Below are 21,043 nucleotides of genomic sequence, written 5' to 3'. Positions count from 1 at the left end.
GCTGATCAAGAGGCCTATGCATAAATTGGCATACTTTGTTAACAGCAAAGGTGATATCCGGCCTAGTGGTAACAATATATTGGAGATCTCCCACGATGCTCCTATAGTCAGACTTGTTTTCAATAGCACTACCAACATGCTGTGACAGATTTGTCGAAGTAGTGATTGGCGTAGGAGAACCCTTTGCTTGATCCATACAAGCTCGCTTTAAAAGATCTTGAATATATTTCCGTTGACTGAGAAAAAGACCATCAGTAGTATGTTCAACTTCAACACCAAGAAAATAATTGAGAGGCCCAAGATCCTTTAAGGAGAACTGTGTATCTAAACTTGTGACAAAAGCATCGATGCTGCCCTGATGATTACCAGTGACAATGATGTCATCCACGTATACAAGGACATATAGCAGCACCCTTTAGTGTTTTTGACGAACAAAGAGCCATCAGACTTTGCTAACATAAAATGAGAGGCAAGCAAGAAGTCTCGGAGTTTAGAGAACCAGGCACGTGGTGCTTGTTTGAGACCATACAACGCTTTCTTTAGCCTGCAAACCAAGTTCTGACCACTATGCTGCTGTTCAAAACCAAGAGGTTGAACCATATAAATTTCTTCAGATAGGTCGCCGTTAAGGAACGCATTATTGATATCCACTTGGCGCAACGGCCAACCAAATTTTACTGCCAAGGCAAGAACAACACGAATTGTAGTTGGTTTTACAACAGGGCTGAAGGTTTCATGGAAATCAATTCCAGCTTCTTGAAGATAGCCTTTGACGACCAAGCGACCTTTATATCGAGCAATAGTTCCATCCGAATGTCGTTTAAGCCTGAAGACCCATTTGCAGCCCACGGTTCGTCGATTAGCAGGTAGAGGGACTAAATCCCAAGTATCATTCCTCAGCAAAGCTGCATATTCTTCTTGAGCAGCGCGAGTCCATTCTTTACTAGAAAAAGCCTCATCAATCGTGGTAGGTTCAGCAATAGCCAGCTCAGTGGAGAAAACTCGGGGCTTAAAAATACCATTCTTGGACCTGGTTTGCATGGGATGAGAGTTAACAGGAGGGGCAGATACCTCTTCAACAGTCTGAAGACTATTAGGGACTGAATGGGAGCTAGATGAGTGAACAGGCTGAGATGAAGCACCAACAGGAGAACCACTGTCACTAGCGGATAACAAACCATCAGCTGATCTGCGTACCGAACCAGGAGAGTCACAAGAGACGGACCGAGAAACATCAAGACCAAACTGTTGCAAGGAGGAAGCGAGCACTGGAACTTGAGAAAGATGATGTAAAAACTCAGGTCGAACATCAGGAGATGCAGTATTACCAAATAAATCGGGGGAACCAGCAAAAGGGAAGCATGTTTCATCAAACACCACATGTCTAGACAGGAACATCCTTCCAGTATCATCTAGGCACTTGTATCCCTTGTGCACAGGACTATAGCCAAGAAAAACACAAGGCTTTGAACGAAAATGTAACTTATGACTATTGAAAGGTCTAAGATACGGATAGCACCTGCAACCAAAAACACGGAGGTGTATGTAATCAGGCAGAGGCTTTTGTAATAGTTCATAGGGAGACTTTCCATCGAGAACAGACGTTGGAAGCCTGTTGATGAGATGAACAGCACTAATGAAAGCATGTGCCCACAGATGCATGGGAACCTTAGCTTGGGCGAACAATGTCATGCCGATATCAACTATATGCCTGTGTTTGCGCTCGACCAAACCATTTTGTTCAGAGGTATGGGAACACGATAGACGATGGTGAATTCCCAGCTGAGAAAGAACACGTGGAAAAGACCGAAACTCACCTCCCCAGTCAGTTTGAAGAACTTTCACCTGATAACCAAACTGAACCTCAATGAATTTATAAAGATGCAGAAACTTTGCAAGAGCCTCAGATTTATTTTTAACGAGATACAACCAAGTATATCGAGAATAAGCATCGACGAACGAAATGTAATAGGAATGTCCCTCAGAGGTGACAGAGGCTGGCCCCCAAACATCAGCAACAATAAGCTCAAAAGGAGCTGAGTACACAGTAGAAGAAGGAGAGAAAGGAAGTTTATGGAATTTTCCAAGCTGACACGCTGAACAAATGGAACTCAGCTTAGTATTGTTTGCAGCTATATTACATTTTCGAAGAACAGAAATGACAACTTTATTACAAGGATGCCCAAGCCTTCTGTGCCAGAGATCAAAGACAGCAGTCCTAGAAGTAGGTGTCCTCAAATGAGTAGCATGACTAGTGGCTGGAGAAGACAAGGTAGTAGTATGAACAGTGGCTGGAGAAGACAAGACAGTGCTGACCCTTGGAGAGGCTGATAGATCAAATTTGTACAGACCATTATGAATGTGGCCCACCAGCAAAATGCTCCCTGTCTTATATCCTTTACAAAGCAATGCATAGGATGAAATTCAAAAAAGACTTGGTTATCCTTGGCAAACTGAGCAACAGACAATAAATTTTTACAAATTCTAGGAACATGCAGGACATTTTTCAAGTGAAAAACACGACGAGCAGCAGAAAAACGACCTGAGCCAACATGAGCTACAGGCACAGGCAGTCCATTCCCCATGTAAAGCTTGTGATTACCTGTGTATGGTGCTGCATCCTTCAAATTATCCAAATCATTAGTGACATGATTGGATGCTCCCGAATCAGGATACCAAGTGTTTGTATTCAGAGAACTCGAACAACAATGGTCTGGTTTGGAGCCATCACTGGGAACTGAGTCCACCTTATGAGAGCAACATGCACAAGACAAATTGGAAGAATCCTGAAACTGATGACAGTGAGCCTGCATAGACTGATCAGAAACTCCATCAAAATTTTCATCAAATCGATAATAACACTTATGAACAGTATGACCGATTCGGCCACACTGCTGACATTGAGGCTTAGAATGACCAAACTTCCTCCCTCGACCATGACCTCGAGAAAACTGGTCATTACCCCTGTAGGACGATCGTGATCTTCCATCAAACTGACTGTTACCATTTTCAATGCTTTCATGTTTTTGAGCAACATTTGCCTGAAAAGAAACACTAGAAACCAAGTCCTATTGTCGAGTCTCACAATCAATAAGCATTTCAGCAAGAAGATCAAGAGGAACACACATCGCAGAGGCTACTACTCGAATTGATTCAAACTCCACCGGTAAACCAGCAAGAATAACACTAATCTTTTCTTGCTCAGAAATACCATTCCCTGCAGCCATCAGAGTGTCACAAAGACTCTTAATCTTGGTCAGATATTCTTTTACGGTTAACTGACCTTTTTTCTGAGAGTACAAAGAATGTCTCAAAGTAGAGACTGTCAAAGTAGACTTTGAAGCAAAACGACGTACTACAGTATTCCAGACATCAAAACTTGATTGAGCATTAGTGAGATGTACCAAGATCTCATCACAAATGGTAGACAACAGCCAAGAAGCCAAGAGTTTGTCTTGTTGCTTATGAAATAAGAATGCAGGATTAGAAACAAGATTACCATCCTTATCAACAATTGACTGTGAAGGAGTAGTGATTGTCCCAAGCACAAAATCTTGTAATCCATAACCTTCAAGAATCAATAGGACCTGCTGTTTCCACAATAGAAAATTATTCTCACAAAGTTTCACGGTGTCATGCTTGGGAAACTGTTGTATCTTCCGCAAAGAAGCATCACCAGGATCGGGAGAAGAACCATCGACTGGAGTAGCTATGTTATCAGAAACACCTTCAGTGGCCATGAGCAAGACGCAAAGAAAGAAGAAAAAAAACGATTATGGCTCAGATACCATAATAAGATACAAGAAATCAATCATGATGATGGTAAAAGAAACCAATTGTATATATTTCTCTTAGCTGAATTACTAGCTCTCATATTTATACAGACTTTAGTAACTAACTATTAACAACTTCAGTAACTGTTAACTACTAATTGCTGCTCAACTAACAACTATAACCATCCATAACTATTCCATTCCTTAATAGTTAACAAACCTGGTTTTAGATATGTGATGACGTTATCTTATAAATATGCATGAATTTATCTTAAAAATATGTTGAATTGATTTGGTTGATGTGGATTGGTCTCGATTTAATATTGTAAGGAAGGTTAGATATTTATAAATGGGCTATATTGAATATAAAAAAAATTTAATTCGTAAACTTCGGTAATACCTCATACCCTATTTCGGCAATGAATACCGGTAGGGGTATTACAATATGGAAGTGGGAGGAAGAAAGAAAGGGGAGGGGAATAGAAAGAGATGAAAGAGGGAGTGGTAAGGGGCAATTGCACCATAGATAATGCTAGCAGCCATTCTGGCAATTAGAAAGGAAAAAAAAGGGAGAAAAAGAAGAAAGGAACGGGAGTGAGATGATAGAGAAAGAAAGGGAAAAGGGGAGGCCGTTGTCTGTGGTTGGTCGACTAAAAAATGCAGTATTAGCTTACTAGGTAAGATGAAGTTGGTTACGGGAAAAAGGAGTTAGGGTTCCAACTCTCTAATTACTTACACTAAATTGAGGATCACAAACCTGGTCTATTTGAACCTATAATATCCAAGAATTTATAGGATTGGTGTCAATTGAGCAAAATTATGTATATAAGTATAAGTTTAATAATTGAATCTGATCTTTGGTTGGTTATAACTTGGTACAAGTGTCACCGGCCGAAAATCAAATCTCATGACTAATGCACAAAAAGTGTTCCATGAAGGTCAGTTGATTAAATGGGGATTCTTTGACCCACTTGAACTGACATGATTCATTGAACATATAGAGAAACCCATCTACTTGAAGCCTTAATGGCCTAGTGAAACACTTAAGGAAAACTAGGGTTGCCATGATAAACATGGAAACTTATCTTAGAATATTTGTAATCTTAGAGGATTGTGTAAATCCCTTAAGAATCTCAATTATAGGTTGGTTTTAACCTCTACCATCAATGTAAAGTAAACTATACCATTGGATCTGGAAGAACTCAACTATAAATTGAGGCATTCTCCAACATTTGTAATATTCTCATTGTATTCCATTCAAAGCTATTAAATATATTGAGAGCATTTACTCAAACACTTGGAGTGATATTATTCTCTTGTGGCTTTTCTGTTTGATCCAAGTCCCTTTGTCTTTTCGAGTTGCTTCCACTTTATTTCGGTGCTTTAGAGAAATTCCTTTGTGAACTCTCATTTTCAAGAGTTAGACTGACTTAGGCAAATTTGAAGCAAAGAAGTCACCTAAGACCACACAATTTGCTAGCAAATTTGAAGCAAAGAAGTCACCTAAGACCACACGGTTTGCCAGACTAAAGTTCTAGCCCTATTATAGTTGGTATTTGAGCCTGTATTCAAAGGTGTTGATTGAGATGACGAAAGGAGTAGACAAACAGAATGTCTCGATAGAGACCTATAGGAGGAACAAGAAAAATAGTAAATCAAGGGATATTGTGTCGACTTTGGAAATTCAAAAGATCAATCTCGATGAGTTCATGGGTGATGTGAGGGAGGCACTTGAGGTAGTCGAGGGACACATCAATGAGTTGGACTCAATAATTAAGCAATTTAGGGAATTTGTGTTGGAGTATCTTGATTCCACTGTGGAAGCAATGCAAGGATGCTCAATTCCAATACAAATAAGCTAATAGTGAGGGAAGATCCTCTTGAGGCCATGGTGACGACTTTGAAGGAAATTATTGCGGAGCTTACTGTAACACCCCTAGCCCTTATTCATTACCGAAACAAGGCTATAGAGCATTACTGGGCTTTTTAGGTTAAATATGAACATTTCATAACATTTAATACACATATAAAAACCCAATCATAAATCACTCATATTGTCCCTTATATGAGCTCTCGAGGCCCAATATATGCATTAGAAGTAAATCAGGACTAAACCAGAAGCTTAGAAAATTTTTCCCAAAATTCCAAAATTTTCTTTAGGTGCAGGGGACACACGCCCGTGTCTTAGGCCATGTGGGCATTCGATGTGAGGCACACAACCATGTCCCAGCCCGTGTCCATACTCGTGTAACTCTTTGACTTGGGTTACACGGCCAAGACACACGCCCGTGTGCTAGGCTGTGTGTAAGGTGCAGGGGTTACACGGCCAAGCCACATGCCCGTGTGTTAGGTCGCATGCAAAAACCTGGGCATTTTGTTTCTCAATTTGATAAAGGGGACACACGGCCAGACCACACACCCATGTGCCAGGCCGTGTGTGACACACGGCTGAGACACACACCCGTGTCTCTGTCCATATGGACGAAAATATGCCATTTTATTGCCACTTTTCTCACCCAATCTTGGTATCAACCTAGATACAACCATTTACACATTCACAAACCACAACAAAACCTTCAATTCAAACCAAAATCAAGTTTTTATACCTATTATATTATCACATATATCTTAACATTCTAATTTATCACTTTAATCAATTCATTTATACATCTATAAATTATCCATTACCTAACTATTCAAAACATATATATCAAACATGATTCAACCATATCTATATAAGTTGATTGAAAATATAAACAAAATGTAATTCTTAACATTTACACAAACCAATCCAACCCTATACATGCGATATAAACCATAATATATGTTGCAAAATCTACCAGAACAAGTTGGATAGTGTGGCTTGATGTGTTGATCCGATCTTCTGACTTCACGTTAATCTATAAGAATATTAAACAACACAAGTAAGCTTAATGAAGCTTAGTAAGTTTGATAGGTTAAACATAAATCTTACCGAACTTAAAATAACAATTGAATAAGTAAATTATTCATGCACTCTCCTTGTCAATCCCAACATAAGTCGATAAATACACTTTTGTCACATTAAAATCAATGATAAACAATATATATACATATTTCAATTTCAATTACATAAGTTACTTATCTGATTTTACCGAATCGAAGAACGGCTTACGAATATGAGTACATCGTTTTCAGTAGCCCGAAGGCTAAACATAAGCACATAAATGATAAACAAAAACCCGTAAGGGTTGAACGGAAGCTCATAAGAGCTGAACGAAAACCTATAAGGGTTAAACGGAAACTCATATGAGTTAATAGAAGCTTGTGAGAGCTAAACAAAAAGTAAACACAAAAGTTCGCAAAAAATATTGAACCTCGGTTTACTTGGGTAATTTGCTGTCAATTCATCCTTTGCATATAGTGTCTATTCATCCTTTGCCACAGAACGATTGTACTCAATCTCGCGTTCCACTCGTTTTGAACATTCAATTTCATAATTTAAGAATAATTTTATTTCCAACAATAGATATGAATAATACATAATAACATTCATCAAGTTATTAAATAAACATTAAAGTTTAACCATACGAACTTACCTGGGTTATATTGTAAAATTTGTAGTAGTTTTGGGACTATTCTGCTAATTTTCCTTTTTCACGATTGTCACGGGCTCTTGATATGAAGCTAAAATAGAAAACCAGCTTCTTAAGGGTTCTTCAATGGTGTTTTTAGGCTAAATATTGTTGAAGAAATGTCTAGAAAATCTTTTAATTGTTATTTTATTTGTTTAATTTACAAAATTTACAATTTTATCCTTAGTTCACATTATTTCATTATTTCTTTTACGCTTATGCCGCCCCAGCCATTTCATTAGGCTAATTGACACTTTAAGTCCTTCCTTATTTACTATTTATGCTATTTAATAACTAATTCTTTAATTAGCAAGTTTTGCACATTTTTCAATTTAGTCCTTTTTAATTAATTAACTATCAAAACGTTGAAATTTTCTAACGAAACTTTAATACTAACTTAATGATACTTCATAAATATTTATAAAAATATTTATGGCTCGGTTTATAAAATCAAGGTCTCGATACCTTATTTTTGAACCACTTAACCTAATAAATCCTAATAACACATAAATTACTAATTCAAAAATTCTTCTAAAATCACATTTGGCTCGTACGTACTAAATAATAAAATTTACAAGCTCACTTGTCAGATTTGGTGGTCTCGAACCACTATTTCCGACATCACTGAAAATCAAACTGTTACACTCATTATCTACAAGGCTACTTTTGGTAATGGGATGTTGGCTTCAGGATCGATGCAACGCAAGATGGATGTTCCCAAATCGGAAAAGTTTAAGGGAACAAGATCCACGAGGTAAGTGGACAACTTTCTCTAGGGGATGGAACAATACTTCTATGCAATGGGCATTGAGGAGGATACAGCTAAGGTAAACACTACTCTAATTTATTTTACTGATATCACTCTGTTATGGTGGCATCATAAGTCCACATATGAGAGACAAGGTGGTTCCTCTATTGGGGCTTAGGTGGAGTTTCAAAATGAATTTAGGAAGCATTTTCACCCATAGTATGTTAAAGAGAAGGCTTAGGCTAAGTTGTGCCAACTTACGCAACAAGGCACTATTCGAGAGTATGTTTAGGGGTTCACTAAGTTGTTACTCCAAATCCCTAATTTGAGTGAAAATGAAGCAGTCTACTGGTTCAAGGATGGGTTGAAGTCTTGAGTGAAGCAAAATTTGTGTCGATTAGGGATCAAAGAGCTTACCAAAGCCATGACTGAGGCAGACTCATTTGTCGAGGTTGGTACAAGGAAAGACAAGTTTGAGTTTTCCAAGCCCAAAGAGACGAGTAATAGTAGGGGAGGCTATAAGGAAGAACATGATAGAAATGTCAACAGTGGCAATGGTAAGAATGGTGGCAAAGGGAAACCACCTAATGGGAAGCGAAAACCCAACAACCATTCGAGGAACAAAGAGAATGAAAAGAAGCCTATACAGTGCTTCTTATGTAGTGATCCGCATAAGGTGCAGGACTACCCATAATGATCCATGTTGTTTGCGATTATTAAAGAAGGTGAAACGGAGCTTGATGAGGAAAATGTGTTGAGGCTTGGATCAATGATACTCAATTCTTCTAAAGTGAAAAAGGATAGCAAGTAGAAAGAGTTGATGTTTATGGACATCAACATCGCAGGCCAAAGGAGAAGTGCTCTTATTGACACGGGGTCATTTGATTTATTCATATCAGAGAAAGCTGTGGGTAAACTTGGTTTCTCAATTAGCAAATTGACTAAGAAGTTCAAGACATTTAATTCTAAAGAGGTCCAAATTGTGGCAGTAATAGATGGGAGTTGAGCTACAAATAGGCGAGTGGAAAGGTAAGGAAGACTTCGAGGTAATTCATTAGATGGTCATGATTTCATGCTTTCATTGAATCTTTGTAACACCCCTTACCCGTATCCGAAGCCGGGATAGGGTTCGAGGCATTACCGGACTTAAACATACACAAACATTCAAAACCAGCCATAAAATTTCATCCAAATTAAAACTTTTCAAACACATGTAAATCGGCCCTTATATAGGCCTTCGAGGCCTAAAACATACATTGGGGTGGTTCGGGACTAAAACAAGAACTTTTGGAAATTTTACAGCGCTTAGAAAATTCTCCATGTTTAAAGAGTCACACGCCCGTATGGGTTAGGCCGTGTAGTCACACACACCCGAGTGGCTTGGGACACGCCCGTGTCTTCAGCCCGTGTAACCCTCTGTTTATGACATCAGTAATGAAATAGGGTCACACGGCCAAGTCACACGCCTGTGTGCTAAGGCCGTGTCCCCCATACGGCTGAGACACACAGTCGTGTCTCTACCTGTGTGGCCTACAATTGGGCTATTTTTCAAGCCTTGGTCAACCATAAACCCTCACACATTTATACAACATCCATAACATATAACATGACATCCATTTAATGATTAAACATCTTCAATTAGGCCACAAGCATAGCATTTGCATGTCATGATACATGTGTTTTACATACTTATTTTATACTACGTTAAACACACCCATTTCACACTCATTTGGCCTTGTCTATTATAATATCATTTATACTTTTATACCATGATTATCATCATACCAAAAGATTTCATACCAAAAGATTTCAACTTAGTCATCAAACATTCATACTCAAGTCTAGCTCATAACTTTATAAAATACGAACATATTTCACATGCATAGAATAACATGCTTGTCCAAGACATTGCACACCATAGCAAGTCACATACTCACATCACATGAAATTTTTAAGCTTGTGCATGCACATATAATAGGGTTACAACCCATTAATCAATATAAGCCACATCTCGTGGCTATATACAATTGAATCATTATAAGCCAAAACATTTGGCCAAATCATGAAACACATATATTGAAAGTCTAAGTCTCTATACATGTCACTTACTTGTGTACGCTTAACTTATACATGTTAACAATCCAAAGGGGATGGCTTGATAGCGTGATGCTGCCTCCGACGATCTCTAACCCCGAGCTAACCTGGCACTAAATAAATGGAGAGGAGGGAGTAAGCTTAAAGCATAGTAAGTCCATATGAAGATAATAAGCAAATTATCAACATGATTCCATGGAAATATAATCATAATTACACTTTTACTTATTTTCTGGTCATGTTGTATTCTCAAGTTATAGTTACTAATTTATTTATATCTGGAGCTACAAAACTCCAAATTAAGATTCGTAAATTTTTCCTGAAACTAGAATTATATATATTTTTACCATAAAATTTCTAGAAGTTTTTGTCTAGCAAATAAGTACAGTTTATTCTTCAAATTCTCCCCTATTTTGTTGTTTGGCAGTTCCAACCTCTCTTCACTAAAAATTAATTTTTTCTTAACACAGGGTTCAGATAATGTTCCTATCTGATTCTATTGAAAATATACTAATTAAGGGCTTATTCATATAAATTTTAACCCATAATTATTTTTTTAAAATTTTTAGTAATTTTCCAAAGTTGAGACAGGGGAGCCCGAACTCACCCTGACTCTGTCTCACAAAAGTTCAAATATTTCATAGTATAAAACTCTTTTGCTTACACTGTTTCCTCTATGTGAAACTAGACTCAATAAAATTTAATCTCATATCTTATTCAATTTATAATTCAATTTTCACAATTTTTGGTAGATTTTCAAAGTCACATAAGTGCTGTTGTCCAACACTGTTGTAGTGCAAATTCATAATAACTAACATAAGTTCATCGTCACATTGATCATGGACTCATCATTTCATGGATCCCCTATTCAATTACACAATGTAAGATAATATAATATTGCAACAAATTTCATAATCATAGGCATGAGGATGGATTTTGGATTTTGGGTCTTGACTATATCTCTATGTCAATTCAATCGATTAAACAAATTTTAATAAGCAAATGTGTTAATGCACATATATACTTATGAAATTAAAATAATCTCTTGTACATATCTCTATATCAATTCAAACAATTAATTCAATCTCATAAGCACATAAAAGATTACAGGAGGTAACAATATATTTCTACCTTGAAACAGTTTAATCACAATAATCTTGCAAGTTATGCAAGGCTAATGTTTCGTTAGATACTGTTGCTAATTTAACCCTCAGCTAACTAAGATTATTAAACATGTCATGTCAATTAATTACAATTTCAATCCGCTTAAATAATTAATTCATTAGTTACCTTACAATTATAATGCAAGAATAACTTAGTCATGGCCTTACTTAATCAAACATCTTACCGAGGCCTATAACAACACAAACACAATTTTAATAACTCAAGTAAACGAAATGCAATCAACCTAACACGAATTAAATTTAAGCCATATTAATTAAATTAAATATATCAACATCACAAATATTCATAGACGTGTTCATAACAACAACAATAAAATTAAAAGGGATAAGGAACAAGAATCAAATCCATGTTTCTCCGAGGCTCGACTAGTTTGCTCCACTCCTTCTCCCCTTGTTCTTGTTAAACTGAGGCTTCCATGAATGCTGCTCCAAATGGTGGTTGAATGACTCTTTTTCAAGAGGTGAAATCAGCAAGGAAATGGGGAAGAAAATGAAGAACAATGAAGAGAGAAAAGTGAGATAGAAGTGAAGAATGAATGATTTTGAGATGTGTTTGAAATGAGCAGTCAAGGGGGTTATTTATAGGTTTAGTAGGCTGCTAAAAATAGCAAAAACCAGCAGCCATAGAGTTCCCCCTGGCCGGCCACACATGTGGCAAGTTTGAAGATTTCAAACTTGCTATTTTAAGGTAGGGGCAAATCTAGGAAGGCATGATAAGTAGAGGAGTTTGAATGCAAATTCAAGGAGTCTTCAAGGGCTGTTCTGCAAGCCAAATAATCAGCCAAAAAATCTGATTGAGTCAACATATGGGACGGTTTTAGGCAGCCCAGTGCTTGGTTGGATCGGTTTTCTCAGTTCAGCTCAACTAGGTCTATATTCATAATTATTTAATAATAATTATTTAACCCAAAATAAATTGGATTAAAATTAAAATTAATTATATTATGAATTAATATTCATAATTTGGATTGGCTTCGGTTGAAAATTTAATTCGCCTTGATGCTTCAAAAGTTGCTTCTCAGTTTTGCGCTTCTAGTAGAGTCTGCCAAGCCAATTTTCGTCGTTTGTGCAAATTTGTCGAAAATGATCAAAATTAATAAAAAATTATTATAAAATTAATTAAAATTAAAAATTTTAATAATTTAAGTACAATTTAATTATTTTATAATTATTATATATTTTTCGATAAGAATTACTACTAATTTGCATGAATTTGAGTTAAAAGGTGCATGAAAAAGTGTGTATATTTTAGTGTTTCCACGCCCCTAAACTTAATTCATTGCTCTTTCTGAGTAACGCACAAATTGGAAAGAAAAATTCATTCAGAACAACATTCTTCCCAAAATTATGAATTTAGTATACTTATGCTCACGAATAAGAATTTTGATATCCACACTACTTAAGTATACATATCATTCAAATTAATCTCAATTATTATTATAGCAAAAATAGACTAAATGCTTACTCAATAAAGACATGTTAAATCCCTACCAATATGATTTTATTCCCTTATTTAAGATTAAGCTACAATCATCAAGTTTAATTTATGCCTTCATATGTTAAGCATAGCAATTTCTATCCACTAATGTAGGTAGCATAGAAACTTGAATCAATAGGTCTTTTAAATAGGTTGTAACATGGCTAGGCTAGGGATAGGTAAAAGATAGATAAATTTAGGCTTAAAACCCTAAACTCAGCTTCAATCTGACCTTCAAAATATTTACCTTCAATACACCAACTTATTTTGCTCTCACATGTTCATTTGTACATCTATTTTCTTTCAAGTACGTATGCTCTTCTCTCTCTTTTTTTTCTTTTTTTTTCACGAGCATTTTGTTGTATGTACTACAATTTTTTGAGCATTTGATACTTCTTTTCAACTCCCCCAAACTTATTTTCAAAAAATATTCTGAATAGTACTAAGTCTAGTGTTTGGGAAAATTTAAAGATAATTAAGAGAAAAGTACTGGCTAAATATTGCAAGGGTTCAAATAAAATTAGGCCATATAGTCTCAAAGTTGGGTTTCAAGGGATAAAATTTCATCAAGGTTGGCTTGAAAGGCTCAAACGGTCCAAACAAAAGTTACCTAAATCATTTTCAACATTCCATGCTTCCTAGGATTTCGCCTCAAGAAACTATTAAGTCAATTCTAGAGACTTAATCTTTCATGCATGCCAAACTTTCTTAAAGGACTAAAAATTTTATGGTATGATTTGCATGCTTTATTAAGAGTACATTTATGTCATAGTTCGGCCAACATAACAATTATTGAAATAATAGAATTTTATTCATACTGAAGTTTAGCATACTTAACAAAATTTCAAATTTTTGAACAAAATATATCCTAATCATAATTACAAGAAAAATTTATTCTGAGAGGAAATAATTTCAATTTTTTGGTCCCCTACTTAAGTTGAACAATGTCCTCATTGTTAGAAGTGAATAGATACTATACACAAGGTAGGATTCTAGAAAAGAGGAGGTGAGTCAATTTGACTGCTTAAGTACTAATCTCTCTCTAGATCCAATCCTAGATATGTATATATCTATTGCCACACTTTGTTCTTTGCAACTTGTTAATTTTTATTTATGATTTCCACCTCTTGTTTTATTATGAGAAAAACAAAAATCCTAATAGAACCTAATCTTAAAACATTAAATAACCTAGGAAAGAAAATGAAATAAAGTAAAAATCCCCCCTTTTTATGTATTTGTAGATCCCTTAGAATCTCACTCATCTTTTTTCTTCCTTGACATTGGAGCCCATGGTTCAAGTATAAATTCTGGAAATTCTGGCACAAAAACAAACGTTTTATGAAATATATATTTTAAATGCATCTCTGATTGAGTCATCCCGTATTTTTTAGTATCTCCAGTAATCTTGTTATTGCAAATACATGTGTTGCAGCATAACCAATATACCAAACTGCTCACTTCGTGGAATGGTGCTAGATAAAGGGACTCTCAGCATCAAACTTAAGAAAGCTGTTAAGGGTGGTTTTGGTTTTGGGCAAGTGGGTGAGTAGCTAAGGGTAAGGTTTAGAGTTGAAGAGGGTGGCAGTTTTAAGGATAGTTTAGGTGTGGTAGTTGATGACTTTGAATAGAGGTGTTTGGGGTGGTGATTCAAGGAGTTAAGGGCTGCAACATCAAAGGGTTAAATGAGATGCACTATTGGGCTACTTGGGAGTGGTGGTGAAGCAAGGTAAGGGCTATAGGCTTGTGCAGAAAAGGGTTGAATATTTCCCTTCCTAGTAGTATCTTAAGCTCAATGGTAGCTCCTTTTGGATCCTAAGCTCCTGTACTAAAAGTAAACTAAAAAAAAATTCAAGAAATTAGTGTTTGGGGTTAAAATTTGACCATTTATTTAACACAACAAACACTTAAATTCTTCAACCTACTTAGAAAAATATTTTTCAAAAAATTACATTAAATTAAATTCACAGGACAGACTGGAGGGATCACAAATGGTCCCGTTTAAGTCCCAATCTCCTCGACAGAGTTTTAATTAATGTAATGAACCAAAGAAAATTTTATCTAAGTCTAAAATTTTATTCAAATGAGAAAAAAAATTAAAAATATAAAATAACGATAGAGAAAGTGAAGTGAACTCCCTCCATTTTATTCAGGATCATCATTGACCATGGTGATGTCAAATGGTGATGTCAAATGGCCATTTGTCATTCCAACCATAACCATCTAGGAAGTAATCGTATTCTTTCCCATCAAATCTATCCAACATCTTATTAGGGAAAGAAAGCCCGTGGTGGCATTATTTAACTTCCTGTAATTCCTACAAATCCTCCAACATATGACTCGAATATCTGCAATAATCCATCTGACACCCTTCTTGTGCTTTTCCAAAACAACAAATGACTCTTCTTCTTGATTCTTGGTAAACTCAACTAAAATCATGATAGGTAAAAATAGAGATAAACTCAAATAATCATATTTCAAACGAGGAGGCAAAGTCTTCAGTTCCAATTCAATTAGCTGTTCAATCAACATTTTTGGTTGTATGTACTCCTGAGATAATAACTCTAATGATTCCAATGGAACTTCTGGTGTGAATCCCTTCATTTTAGCTTCTAACAAAGCCAAACATTCTTCGTCTTCATCATCACTTGGCAAATCCGCTAGCAGAATACATTCTAATGGATCATCTACAGAATTGAGCTTCAGCTCTGTAGAAGCCAGCAGTTCCATCTTGGAAATAGCAGAACAGTCTTCAACTACATTTGGGGATTTAGTAGCATCGAAGTCATTAAAAGTCACGTCGTCATCAAAAACTTCTTTCAACTAAGTATCTCGTTGCTGCTTCTGGAATCATTGAGGATATGGCAATGGTGGAATCTTAGCTTTAATCGAACAACTCTTCTATGGAAATTTTTCTACATCCGACAAGGGTGTTAGATAATCAAAACTAACTAGTTTAGAGTTTACCTCATCAAGGATCACTAAATTTGACTTCTGTGATACAGGAGTTTCAACACTTGGTTGAACTTCCTCTTTGTCTTGAGCTACAACAGGTTCATCTTGAACCTCAACCACTTTAGGCTCCAATGTCTTTCCACTTGGCAAAGAGACTGCTTTGCAATGTTGTTTACCCAAAATTCTTGGATTTTCTATATCGCTCAGCCAAATACCTTGGGGTTTATTTCAAAGTTCATTGGTTAGCTGACGTATTTGATTCTACAAATTTCTTAAAATGGTATCATTCTTTGCTATACATGCCTTCAGCAGATTCTCAAGATCACTTGAAGATTCAATTGGTGGGGTTTGTCGCACTTGTTGAGAATATTCCGACAGATAATTTGGTCAAAATGGCATAACGGAGTCGCTATGGTCCACCCAATGATTACTTCATGGAGAAATTGGATAATTCTACCATGAAGAGTTGTAAAAATTTGATTGTGGACCATTCTGATTCTTATTTCCATGTAATAATTTCACTCTTGATTCGATGGGCAATTTTCAAAGAAATGTCCATCTCCACAGTATTCCCAAGCAATATTCTCGAACTGGTTTAGTTTCTGACTTGACAGATTACCATTGAAACCATTAACAATTATGTTCTTAAGCATAGAATACATAGAGGATACCTAGGCTACCAAAAAAGCAAGTGTGTCTGCTTCTTGTACTCTTGTTGCTCGTCTTTCTGAAGCTGCTCAGTTGGTTGGCCACTGATAGTTATTGCTGGCAATTCTTTCAATAATCTCGTAAGCATCGTTACAAGACTTAGAAAGAAGGGTTGCATTTGCCGAAGTATCTACCATCATTCTAGTATGAATATTGAGACCAATATAGAAAGTCTCTATTTGAACGCAGCAAAGAATGTCGTGATAAGGGCACTTTTGTAATAACTACTTAAACCGCTCTCATGCCTCATATAAAGATTCTTCATCAAGTTGCTGAAATGAAGTGATTTCGTTTCGAATCTTGGCAGTTAAATATGGAGGGAAATATTTCATTAAGAAACATTCAATCAACTCTTGCCATATAGTTATGGAACCAGACGGTAGGGAGGTCAACAACGCTCATGCTCTATCTCTTAATTAGTATGGAAATAATCCCAGTCTCAAGGCGTCCTCAGTCACCCCAACTAGTTTAAATGAGTCACTCAATTTCACGAATAGCTGAAGATGAATATGTGGATCTTCAGTAGGAATCCTACTAAATTGACCCATATTTTGTGACATTTGGAACATGACCGGCTTTAACTCAAATTGTTGTACCTCGATTTCGGGTCTTCTAATACTTAGATGAGCTTGTTGAATAGAGGAATGTCATATTGTTGAATGGCACAATTTCTGTCAACGGCAACAATGATCGGATTATGAGTATTATAAGTGAATATTCCTCCTGGATTTTGCTTTGGATTTTCGAAATACATATCTCCGGTCCTTCTTTGGTTTGCTTGTCTTCTTCTTTATCAGAAAGTCCTTTCAATTTCAGGGTCTACGGGGAGTAAGTCAAAAATTTGATCAATACTCATAAACACCTGAAACAAACACAATAAAAAATGGAATTAAAATTTAACAGAAAAAAATAGACCAAAATGAAAAATTAACAATTTCACAAATAATGTCTTTAAAAATAGTCCCTGGCAACGGCGCTAAAAACTTGGAACGACAGAAATGTGCAAGTGTACACAATCGCAACAAGTAATAATGTGACAAGTAAATGTCGAGTTATTGTGTTCACATGGACTGTAAAAAGAATTATTTATGAATACAATTAAAAACACATTGGTGAAGAAAAAAATTTTGATTTGAGGAGGTGATTAAAAACTAGGATTTTAAATCAGTAAAATAAATAAAAATAAAATAAAAGTCCTAATGCACTATTTCAAATGATTATTTTAATCAAGATGATATAGTTGTGCTAGATTATTTACATTTATTAACTTAGAATTATTAAACTCATGTTTATATTGTTACGAATAAATTCATGGCAACTCAGTAATTTGCTAACTTATGAACATACTTACCTACCAAAATCCATTTATCTCTTGACTATATTTCTATGTCAATTCAACCGATTAAAGAAATTTTAATAAGCAAATTTGTTAATACGCATACATGCTTATGAAATTAAAATAATCTTTTGTACATATCTCTATGCCAATTCAAACAATTAATTCAATCTCATAAGCACATAAAAGATGACGCGAGGTAACAATGTATTTCTACCTTGAAACAATTTAATCACAATAATATTGCAAGTTATGCAAGGTTAATGTATCGTTAGATACCATTGCTAATTTAACCATCAGCTACCTTAGATGATTAAACATGCACTGATTAAGTATCGTGTCAATTAATTACAATTTCAATCCTTTTAAATAATTAACTCATTAGTTACCTTACAGTTGTAATGCAAGAATAACTTAGTCATGGTTTTACTTAATCAAGCATCTTACCGAGGCCTATAACAACACAAACACAATTTTAATAACTCAAGTAGACGAAATGCAATTAACCTAACATGAATTAAATTTAATCCATATTAATTAAATTAAATATATCAACATCACAAATATTCATAGACATGTTCATAACAACAACAATAAAATTAAAAGGATAAGGAACAAGAATCAAATCCAGTGTTTCTCCGAGGCTCGACTAATTTGCTCCACTCCTTCTTCTCCCCTTGTTCTTGTTGAACTTAGGCTTCCACGAACACTTGAATGCTGCTCCAAATGGTGGTTGAATGACTCTTTTTCAAGAGGTGAAATCGGCAAGGAAATGGGGAAGAAAATGAAGAACAATGAAGAGAGAAAAGTGAGAGAGAAGTGAATAATGAATGGTTTTGAGATGTGTTTGGAATGAGCAGCCAATGGGGTATTTATAGGTTGAGTAGGCTGCTAAAAATAGCAAAAATCAACAGCCATAGAGTCCCCCCATGGTCGGCCACACATGTGGCAAGTTTGAAGGTTTCAAACTTGCTATTTTAAGGTAGGGGCAAATCTAGGAAGGCATGATAAGTGGAGGGGTTTGAATGCAAATTCAAGGAGTCTTCAAGGGCTGTTTTGCAAGCCAAATAATCAGCCAAACAAGCTGATTAGGTCAGGATGCGGGACGGTTTTGGGTAGCCCAGTGCTTGGTTGGATAGGTTTTCTTGGTTTAACTCAATTGGGCCTCTTTTCATAATTAAATAATAACAATTATTTAACTAAAAATAAATTGGATTAAAATTAAAATTAATTATATTATGAATTAATATTCATAATTTGGATCGTCTTCGGCTGAAAAATTAATTCGCCTTGATGCTTCAAAAATCGCTTCTTGGCTTTGTGCTTCTAGCAGTGTCTGCCTAGCCAATTTCGCCATTTATGCAAATCTGTCGAAAATGATCAAAATTAATTAAAATTTATTATAAAATTAATTAAAATCTTACTTAAATTATTTTATAATTATTATTTATATTTCGACAAGAATTACTACGAATTTGCATGAATTTGAGTTAAAAAGGGCATGAAAAAGTGTGTATATTTTCGTATTTCCAGCATTATATATTTATACTTGTTTCATCAATACAAAACATACCCTAAGCAAAAACACATCTCATTCATAAACTACATCTATCAACATTTCAAAACCAGATATTTATCTATATATACATTCACTATCGAAAAGATACAAAAGCTACCAACTTAGATGGATAGTGTGAGCCGGTTGATTGATCCTTCCAAAGAGTCAGCAACGATTAACTACAAAACAATCCACGAAAACCCGTAAGCTTACCTAACTTAGTAAGGACATAGTATAACGTTTAATCTAAATACAATTAGACACTATTCACATATAATTTGATTACTAAAATTTCAAGAATGCAAATGATGAGATTATGTAATGATACTCGAAGCTACCAGAATAAAATTAGGAGCATGAATTTGCCTTCGGGAATACCAAAGTACTAACAAGGGCACGTATATGCACTCAAACAATAATTATCTATAATCATATAAACAAAATAACAATAACATAATTTTACAAGTAGAATTTCATTTACATATTGAAATACTATGTACTTACCTACGATTTAATTCATGGTCGACACGCAGGGACTAATATGCTATTTTCCCTTTTCCTTAGTTATTGTCCTTTTGATTCAAGTATTAATCTATATAATAAATAAATACAATATATTAATCTCATCCATATTTCACATTTCAATTCAATGCATATGACACACAATTTCATTAATTACACATTTTCCCTAAACTTTTACAACTTTTGTAATCTAGTCCTTTAAATTGAATATAATCAAATTAACCATTTTCACATGTCAAAATTTACAATCGAATATTCAAGGCTTCTAAAAAATCCACAAAACACCTTTTATTCACCATTAAACCTTTAAATTTTGACATTTTAACAATTTAATCCTTAAATCAAAATCTAACAAAAATCACTTCCCAAAACAACTAAAAATCGCAATCAAAACTTCAAACACATAATTATCATTGCAAAAAACCAAGATTCATCAATGGTAACTTCCTAAAGTTTTAACAAATTCAAATACAAAAGTATGAGCAAGTTAGACCTAGTTGCAACAATCTCAAAAACATAAAATTCATTAAAAACGAGGTTAAAAAAATACCATGCATGTAAATATACCTTAACCGAAGTTTTCCCCCTACTATTCAATGGTGTTTCAGTTTTCCTTCTCTCCCATGAAGAAGATGGTGATTTTGGCATATTAATTTTATGTTTTAATTACTAATTTACCATTTTACCCTTGTTAAAAATTAAAATTTTCAACTAAACCTTGTCCATAGATATCCACTAACATATTATATGGTATAATTACCATTTAAGTCCATTAGATTAAGATTCCATATCCATTTGATCCTTTTAACTAATAGAAATCAACCTTTACACCTTTTTCAATTTTGTCCTTTTTCTTTAATTAGTTATCTAAACGTTAAAATATCTTAACCAAATTTGAATACGACTTTAATGACTCCATAAATCTTCTATAAATAATATTTACGAGTCGACATGACAGAAATTTGTGCTCCCAAAACCATTATTTCGTCACCATTGAAAAATGGGTTGTTACAAGAAGTTTACAAAAATCCAAACCTACAATTCAGTTTGATACAAACAATAAAATCATATTTCAAT

The 21,043-nt window shown here is 35.0% G+C and overlaps 1 non-coding gene across 1 annotated transcript; it reads left to right on the top strand.

Moving 5' to 3' along the window:
- The first annotated feature begins 16,745 nt into the window (after positions 1 to 16,745).
- On the top strand, positions 16,746 to 16,851 carry LOC121216552 (small nucleolar RNA R71). Its single transcript, XR_005912737.1, has one exon. It is a non-coding gene; the product is annotated as a small nucleolar RNA R71 (small nucleolar RNA).
- The last annotated feature ends 4,192 nt before the right edge of the window (positions 16,852 to 21,043 follow it).

This window comes from Gossypium hirsutum, chromosome A02, assembly GCF_007990345.1.
Source record: "Gossypium hirsutum isolate 1008001.06 chromosome A02, Gossypium_hirsutum_v2.1, whole genome shotgun sequence".
Taxonomy (NCBI): Eukaryota; Viridiplantae; Streptophyta; class Magnoliopsida; order Malvales; family Malvaceae; genus Gossypium; species Gossypium hirsutum.
Note: the sequence above shows the minus strand (reverse complement) of the source record. Positions and strands in the feature narration are given on the sequence as shown.